The 6566-nt window shown below is 35.2% G+C and overlaps 1 long non-coding RNA gene across 1 annotated transcript; it reads left to right on the plus strand.

Annotated features, from left to right (window-relative positions):
* Positions 1–2979: 2979 nt before the first annotated feature.
* LOC103139254 (uncharacterized) lies at positions 2980–4820 on the plus strand. Its single transcript, XR_001662348.1, has 3 exons — positions 2980–3139; positions 3237–4046; positions 4215–4820. It is a non-coding gene; the product is annotated as an uncharacterized LOC103139254 (long non-coding RNA).
* Positions 4821–6566: the final 1746 nt, after the last annotated feature.

A 6566-nucleotide genomic window follows, 5' to 3' on the forward strand; every position in this document is an offset into this window, starting at 1 on the left:
AGTATTTTTCTGAAACTCCTGGATTAAAGTTTCTTCCCTGTTTGGAATGGACTGAAGGTTTCAAGCTTCAAATCAGGATGTTTGTTTTCATCTGGTTAATCGTGTCTCTCCCTTCTAACAATGGTAATGTATGAATCCTCTCATTTATGAACATGAATCAGTAATTTACAAATGATTACAATGCATTTATTATGTGCAGATCACTCAAGGAAAAATTAATGGTTAATGTTTAAAAACATTATTAATGGAATCGGATTTGTATAAACATTGACAAGAAACTATCACTACTTTGACAATGTTTCATTTCACTGAAATATTTTTTTTACAATTTCTGAGTTTAATTATTTTTCTCACTAACAGATGCATTGCAATGGACAAACCCCTGTCATATGGATGGTTACTGTGTTGCTTTCAATGAGGGTGAAATAAGAGCAGAAGCTGGACTGTGTGCTGTGATACCATGTGCTTTCACATCTCTCTTTGCACCCGAACATATTATTTGGTATAAATGTGAATCATATCAGGACAGATGTGACAATTCTAAAGAGATATTTCACTCTGACAAGAACAAGGAAAACATTCAGCCTGGGTTCAAAGGTCGAGTGTCACTGGTGGAACCGGATGTTGCTCAGAAGAACTGCAGCATCATAATCAATGATCTCAAGGAATCTGATTCTGGAAGGTATCAGCTCCGAATTGAGGGAAAAGTAACAGGAGAAGCATTTTCATATAAGGAAAAACCAACACTATTAGTAACAGGTAGGGAAACAACAAAAACTTCAGTATAATGTCACATCATATTTCTAAACATGATAAAATATTTTTCTTTTTACTATTTTTATTTACCTCTGAGATCAGATTGTAAAAGTTTATTTTTGACAAAAGTCAATTTTTAATTTGTTTTTCCAACTATAAGACATCATCTAGTTTTTCAATCTGTCTCATCAAATTTAAGATAATTAAACTAACTGGTTTTGTGAGTTTTCATTCAATAAACTGTTTCCATCAGAACTGAACCAAAAGCCCTCAATGATGATTCCTCCACTGACTGAGGGACAGCAGGTCACTCTGACCTGCACTGCTCCTGGTCTCTGCTCTGGATCTCCTCCTAAAATCACCTGGATGTGGAGAGGAAAAGGAAAGAAAGACTCTCACATCATAGGAAACACGTCTGCTTTAAAAACTGAGAATCTGACTGCTTTCACAAAGAGACACGTCTCAACTCTGACCTTTAACTCTTCAGCTGATCACCACAACACCAAAATAACCTGTAAGGTCAGCTTCACAGGCGGCATAACTACAGAAGAGACTGTGACTCTCAATGTGACATGTGAGTACCTTATTGTCATATAAATCCCGCTGATTATGTTTTTAATTATAACTTGTTAACATTTCCTCATAAAATACCTCTCTTTTAAAATTTGCTGTATTTACTTGTAATACATTTTTTTATTTCATTGATGTGAAGTAAATTTTGATAACAGACGATACTGTGGTGACTTTGAATGTGACCTGGAGTATTGAGAGTTTCCATTATGAACCATTAAATTTGAACCATAAGAAATGGTTCAAATTTAAACAGAGATGACTTACCAGAAGAAAAACTATGCAGTTCTCCTTTTACCAGGCTAAAGTGACATCAGATAATTCTGGACTTTACATTTGTACAGCACAATATCTGAATATGAGAAAGAATCAAAATAACAATGGCATGTTGGCTGACATTTTTAAAATGTGAAACATGTAAAAATATATTTATTTTGATGAATACATCCACAACAGATGTAGATGTACAACGTAAAATGCTTTCTTAATTTATTAATTGGTATATGAATTCCCCAGTAACAGAAGAATATGTTCTTGGTGTGTCTGTGTTACTGAAAGTTTAAATATTTAGTTTATATTTGCTTTATAGATGCAAGAAAACCTCAGATCTCTGGTAGACCAACAGTTAAAGAAGGAGATTATCTGAATCTGACCTGCAGTGTGGACAGTTTCCCTCTATCAGTTATCACCTGGACTAAATCTAGAAAACAAGCTGAACAGCAGAGTCACAATGTATCTGAAAAGCATGGCAGCAGTAAAATCTGTCAGAAAAAAAGAAGAAGGTCCTTGTTTTCCATCACTAATGTGACAAAAGACGACGCTGGTCTTTACATCTGCACAGCACAACATCTGAACAACACTCTGAGAGAAGAAATGAATGTAACAGTGAAATGTGTGTAGAATAAATTTTGAAGAAATATTTCTCAGACAATTATTTGCAACTATCTAAGCTTGAACTTCATATGGAGTTTGCAACAAAAGTGTTTAAACCTTTTCTTTAATCTGTGCTCCACAGATGTTAGAAAACCTCAGATCTCTGGCAGAACGACAGTAAAGGAGGGAGACGATCTGAATCTGACCTGCAGTGTGGACAGTGTTCCTCCATCAGTTATTAAATGGACTAAATCTGGAACAGAAACCAACTGGCAGGACAATATTCTAAGTAAAGCAGATAACAGCACAGTAATCTATGGACAGGAAAACAGTGGACATGTCTCTTTGTCCATCATGAATGTAACAGCAGAAGGAGCTGGACGTTACATTTGTACAGCAACATATCAGAATGACAGCATGACAGAAGAAATTCAAGTTAAAGTGAACTGTAAGTAAATTTTCATGGTTAATTTGCAGAAGGCATACAATTATTTGTTCTTCTATGTCAGGATTATTTAGTGTACGATTTTGACATTTATTCAGGATACTTAGCACTTGTGGGTGTTATCAAATATATATATATCACACACACACACGCGCACACATGCAGACGCACACACACATGCACATTTGTGAGGTTAAAAAGTAAAGATAATACTTTTATGTAAGAGTTCTTGCTGTATGAAATATTATTTAGGACTTGTATGCATGGGTCCATGTTAAAGTGTCTTGTTCAGTAAACCAATTTAATTTGCTTCCTCAATTCCTTAAAAATATTTCAATGTTTTGTTCCAACTGTGTGCACAGATACTCCACCTCTCCAAAATTCCAGTAATTTTACACTTGATAATGTCAATCATTGTGGAGCTCTTCCCTGGATCATTGTTGCTGTTTCACTCAGTGTAAATATTTTCTGTGTGATCTACATATGGCACCTTTGGTAAGATACGTCATGTCTATTTTATGTTTTCCAGGCTCAATTACTTTATATGGGCTGTAAATTTGCAACCAATGTTTTTTTTTTCTTTTCCTCAAAGGAACTCAAGAAAGAAGGTGAAACCCACTGAAGATGATCAAACTTACATATCTCTGCAAAAACCTGATACATCAGAGTATGATGTTATTGCCCAGCGACCACACTGACACATCTTCTTGGATCTCTGTCACCTGGATGTTACCTGCTGGATTTTTGTCAAATTTACTGTTTTAGACAAGAGAGAAAATATGCCGTATATTTCCCAGGGAAGAGAAGTAATTTAATCTAAAATGATTAAATATACAGATGAATAGACAGAATAATTATCTGTGGATAATAAAACAATATATCACAAATACAACCAGAATGATATTGTGAAGGCGTACCTAGTTATTTGTAATTATTTTTGTCCTTTCCCCTTCTGGGTTTAATAATTGAAGGTGAATATATTGGGGTGTTTTTGTCTTTGTATAATGTCTTCTTATGTTTATTATCTACCCTTTTATTGTCATACAGATTTGCTGAAACAAAGTTTCTTCCTTAAGTATAAGTAAACCTTGTTTATGTTTATCCTTAACCTTATTATGAGTTACATTTCAATCTTTGCAGTTTCCAAACTTTTGTTTTTGTTTTTCATTCATGTGGGCATGGTGCATGTGCATTAGGAAATTGTTTTGCTAACATGATAAGCATGGATAAAAGATTATGCAGCTGTTGCTGTTCTACTTTAATCTGTCAAAAACATGCTCACAATAATTTTGAACTTGAGGTGCTTTGAAGTCTGCATATTTGTGTGACTTATCCACAGCATATCTCACCTATGGACTGCAAGAGAAATGCACCAGGCTTTGCACAACCCTGCAAGGATTAGGTGGGTGTAGAAAATGTATGGGTAAATGTCCAGACGTCAAAATGTAAAGTTTTTTTCTCAAATAATCATGTTACTGTTTTTGCTTTCCTAAATGATAATGTATGTTATGGCCAGTGGCCTTGTATATTCTTTTTCTTTTATTCTAGTTCTCTTTCCGTTTCTGTATAGCTGCAGCTTTCCTGCCAATTGACTCCACTGGGTCTCGCCCAAAATGTCTCGCTGGAGATCGGCACCAGCACCCCTCCCACACCACTAGGGACAAGGGTGTAAAGAAAATGGATGGATGGATGGATGGATGACTCCATTGGGAACTGGATGCAGCCCTATTCCTCCTGTGCCGCTCCCTGAGGCCTACAGCAGAGCTGATTGGCTCACCAATTGTCAGCTCCACCAATCCCTGATGAGGCCTCTCTTCTTAAAGCCACCATCTCCTGAGAGAAGGTGGAGTTTATTCCTCGTTTAGACAGCTTGCCACTTTGCTGGTGTTTGACTGCTCTAAATAGCATTATTTGTCTGTGAGCTTTTGTAAACTGTGTTGATATTTTGTCTCTCTGGGGGTTTTGTATGTAAACTACGAGAGATTTGTCGGTTGTTTTTGTTTAACTTTTGCTTTTTAGTCCAATGTTGTTAAGATCTTTGGTTTACAACTCTGATTGTTTTGTGAATTTTGTTTTATTTACATTTGGTTATAAGACCCGAACTTGATTATTGTTGATTTCCACCTTTTTATTTTATTAAACCCAAACAATAAATCCTAAACTGTTAAACCCTTAACATCTGGGTTTCTTTAATGTTACCTCTCCTTCCCCCTGGCTGAGCTGGGTTGTAACAATGTAGGTGAATTCATACCAATCAAAGAAAAAAACGTCATAATCCCGAAATATAACAAAATAGTTTAGATTTCAAACAGTCTTTATTGATTCCATTTTAAATTTACAGCTTGCAAAGAAATTTCTTCTACTTTTCATCAATACATACAGAAAGAAGTTATCAGAGATAGTGATGCTATGTCTGCATGGCTTTCCAGAAAGCAAGGTCAACATTAAGATTATCCAAAAGCAAATAATTTTTCAGTTATTTAAGAAGTTTGGTATTATTATTATGCCATGAGTCTTTAAATGAATTAGCAAAGCAATTTTGTCATCAAATCTAAGGAATTAACTGATAGCATCTGTAATTGTTACAAATATTTCACACATAAACATTCTTGATCATGACCGTTGTCATTTTTAATGAAGCTGATATTGGTACATAATTTAAACTGTTTTCATAATTCAAATAAATGAGTACATCTAAAACAAAGGTTCTTCTTTATAAAATTATCAAGAGTTATTACATCTCCAAAACCATTTTTCTCTTGTAATACTATTGTGACTGAGAAAATGTTCCTTGAAAGAGCACAGTCCTGAAGTACATTTGTAATTTGGGAAGTTGTGTCAGCAGCTTTTATAAGATATGTTTTACATATTTTACCACATGAACTGAGGAAGTAGAAGAGGAGGAGGTGTTAAGATGGGTCAGTTTAGAGTAAAAACACTCACATCAGAGATAAAGTCTAGTCTGAGTGCAACATGAAGAAATAACCTTTCATGTCTTTTAGTTTGGTAATTGAGATGTGCCAGCAGCAACAGGCAAGTTGAAATATGTAGATTCACACAAAGACAAAAATGCTAAAACAGGAAGTAAGAATAACAAATGACACAGCAAGAGCAAACTTACATCATATGTAAAGGAATGCCATACAGTGTTCAAATATAGTATAAGCAGATTCAAAGAGATGTGCAGCTGTGTAGGATAATAAAAAAATCCAAAAAGTGCATGCACATTTCTGCATAAAAAACCAACACACTATTTAGGAATGAATTCACATTGAAATCATGATGGACTAACCAAAGATGCAAACTTGTTCATACATAGGTTGCAACTACAACAATCTTTACCAGTACAAATATCCATATATGGCAGCCTGCAACTTTGACAGGCTTTAAACATGTAATAAAGCTCTGATCATAAAAAAATGTTCATGCCTTGAGATATAATCTGTTATCAGACACTACACTCGTCTCTCCCGTGATCTTATGAAATCATTTCCTCTAAGCTGCTGATGAGCTGCTGCTCCACATGCTGCATGACAGATGCTTGCTGATGTATATACTGTATGTTTAAAACTCAACAATTTATCTCTATTACACAAGGAAAACATCAGTCCCTAAACTTTGTTTACATACTTTTTCCTGAGGGGGGCAGCATTGTGAAAGACTGCTGTGTCAACACTGGATTATCAGATGAAACCTAGAGGAAGTTGATGCTGTCACCCTCTCTACCTCAAACCTGCAGAAAGGTGGATGATGGTAATGTATGAATGTAACCCTTTCTTTAACCAGGTGTGTCTCATTGAGATTAAAAATCTATTTTTCAAGAGAGATCTGGCTAAGATCTACAACTATGGTGCCATCAGAAAACTTTTACCAGCTCGTTTCCAGATTATTCAACATTGCTTTGCACGACAGTCACTAATTC

The sequence above is a fragment of the Poecilia formosa genome, unplaced genomic scaffold, assembly GCF_000485575.1.
Source record: "Poecilia formosa unplaced genomic scaffold, Poecilia_formosa-5.1.2 Scaffold59, whole genome shotgun sequence".
Classification (NCBI taxonomy): Eukaryota; Metazoa; Chordata; class Actinopteri; order Cyprinodontiformes; family Poeciliidae; genus Poecilia; species Poecilia formosa.